The sequence below is a fragment of the Meleagris gallopavo genome, chromosome 8, assembly GCF_905368555.1.
Source record: "Meleagris gallopavo chromosome 8, MGAL_WU_HG_1.1, whole genome shotgun sequence".
In the NCBI taxonomy this organism is placed as follows: domain Eukaryota; kingdom Metazoa; phylum Chordata; class Aves; order Galliformes; family Phasianidae; genus Meleagris; species Meleagris gallopavo.
The window spans coordinates 11359643-11362434 of NC_139411.1; positions in this window are offsets into that span (position 1 = coordinate 11359643).

A 2792-nucleotide genomic window follows, 5' to 3' on the forward strand; every position below is an offset into this window, starting at 1 on the left:
GTGCACCACGGGGTTTGGGCTCATAAAGGAATACCAGGTTTGCATTTGCACAATCCCACTGGAACCGGCCCAGTTATCACATCGCAAGGGGATTGGCTACTGTGATAGGGTTCCCCAAAAAGGCCCTTCCTACAGGCTGAGCAGGGGCTGCTTGCCCACCAGGAAGCCTTTCGTTGCCCACCATGCCCTGCTGCTGCCTGCGGGGTGGGGAGTGTCTGCCTCCAACCTTCCCTGCTCCGCAATAGCAGCATGCTCCCATGAGGCACTGCTGATCCTAATGCTGTGGGACACATGTGGCCATGGGGGGGTTTGAAGTTACTCATTAAAAGAAAACAACCAAACAAACCAACAGCAATAGACAGTGCAAACCACTGATAAAGGGAAGAGAAATGGCTCCGCTTGGGAAGCTCTGGATGTGTCCAGCTCAGACACATACACTCTGCAGACTGCCCTGCAGTGCAGGCACCAGCAACTGCTCCAGTGACGACTTCTTTTCTGGCACTGCACTGCCAGAGGCTCTCTGGAGTGAAGGGGAGCCAGGCTGTTGACTTTTCAGATGCATAGCGAACATAAGTGCAAATCCTGACACGTTGTTTTTCAGGAGGCTCAGCCCCATGCCTAAGAGCCAAAGCCCTCCAGCATCCTGCCCGGGACTTTTCCTGCCCTGTGCTCCAGCTATGGGATAAGGAGGGACCACCGCCATGTCTGGGCTGCCAGTACAGGTCAGTGGAGGGAAGAGCAGGCAGTTGTTCTGTCCCTTGCTGAGCAGTGCAGAGCTGGAACCAGCTGCTGCCTTCTGGGGCCTGTTCCCAGGCACTTGGGCACCCAGTGCAGACAAACAAAGGAAGAACACTGGCAGGGTGGCAAGAGATGCACGATGCAGCGCCTAGTGCATGAGCTGTGTGCACTGTGCTGTGCAGGACGTGCAGGCTGGAGGCTCTGGGCAGCGAGCATGAAGCCAGCGCCACTTGCAAAATCGATCAGGATTTTTTAGGAAAGTTGGACAGGGCTGGGGAGCAGCTGGCAGTGTGCGGGGCCAGGGAAAGAAGCTTCCCTGCTGGTTTATCGCTTACGCCGAAGCAAAGGCCTGTGAATGAAAAAGCAGCCCTGAGCTGCTGCCCCAGAACGTGGCGGTTGCTCTGCCCTGCATGGGGTAAGCCGCCTTCCCCCCCTCCTCCAAATGAGGCTGCAGATGCCCCCTGCCTCTGCCAGCTTCTCTCTCCATATGAGGGGGTATGGGCGGTGGTGAACTCTGACAGCTGGGTTCTGAACCTCATCCTGACCTCGGGATGAGCAGCTCCAAACGCCATGCATTCATTTCTGACACTGTAATGCTCAAATATAGAGCAGCCCGGGGCGGGGATGAGTCATTGCTCCTAATGGCACAGTCAGTGCTGGCAGTGCTGCAGCTTGGTGGTGGGGAGCGCTGAGTGGGCAAGGGCCTGTGGGTGGGCTTGGCCAGGGCCTTACCTTAGTACTCTGCTGGGGTTGTGATGAAGCACGGGGGGGACTGCACCTTTTGGGGGTGAGGTGCTGGTGTTGAAGCACAGCTTGAGGCAGGGGAGCCGGCAGCCCGAGGTTAAAGTTCGTGCTTAATGGTGGCTGGGTCAAAACCTGACTTGGGAGCCAGATGAGTCACTGGTTATCCATGCAGCTGTGTGATGAAACATCTGTGTCCCTCGAGGACAGCCCTGAGTCCCAGCTTGCAGGATGGGTGGTAGGCTCTGCCCCTGTCCCAGCATCCCTGCTGGGTGGGTGGTGTCACCCCGCCATGGCCATGCTGTCAGCGCTGGGCAAAGGAAGGGCAACACCTCAGTCCTTGGGCTGCATAGAGAAGCGAGGGCAGTTCCCGGGTTGCAGCCAAGGGTTCTGTCAGCAGCACAAGGCTCCGCTCCACAGACAGCAGTAGGGCTTGTCATCAGCCCTTGCTACGTTTTAGTTATTTACTCATTGATTTTCCCCAGCTTCCTGATGACTGCAAATTAAGTTCAAGCTCCACTGTTTTTAGAGAAGCACGGGAACAGCTGAGGTGTATGAACTGTGGGAAAAGTCCCAGCTATGGAAGCGATCAGCCTGAGCATCCTACGTGTCAGTGCTGCCTCCTGGATTGCTGGTGGTAGGTGGACGATTGGACTAGATGATCTTAGAGGTCTTTTCCAACCGTAATGATTCTATGACAGTCTGATGTGTCCTCCCTTCCCCAGAACCGTTCAGAACTGGGTGTTTGACTTCCCGTCAGGAAACACAAGTATTTACCCTCCCTGACAAAAGGCTCCTCTAGCAGCTGACCCTTTGCCAGGCTGGTTTTGAGTACCGAGCCAGGAGTGCAATTACTTTAACAGCCGCTGTAACATCCCAGAGCAGCTACTGAAGAAAGAGACCAAGGGCTGAGCCACGCTCCTCCCTCAGAGCTCTTGCACGCATGCTTCCAGCCTAGCATTAGCTGTCATCCTCTTCTGCAGTCCATTAGAGCCTTATGTTTCCAGGCAAGACACAAAGCTCGAGTCTGAGGACATGCTTTAGAGGAACTAGTGATATGAGCATCCTTCCACACCTGTCTGCCTGGATCACGAAGTGAAGCAGATGAGCTCTGTTTCCAGGAAACACATACGGTGACAGAAGTCTGCGTGATCAGATTTAAGACAGCCACATATGACGAGTTTGATATGGAGGATTTTTCACTGCTAATGGCAGTGGCTTTTATTTTAAGCCATTTTTTTTATATTAAAATTTTTATTACAAAAAATGTAACAGTAAGGCAGTTTCTCAAATCTCAGTCACTGCGAGCCAAA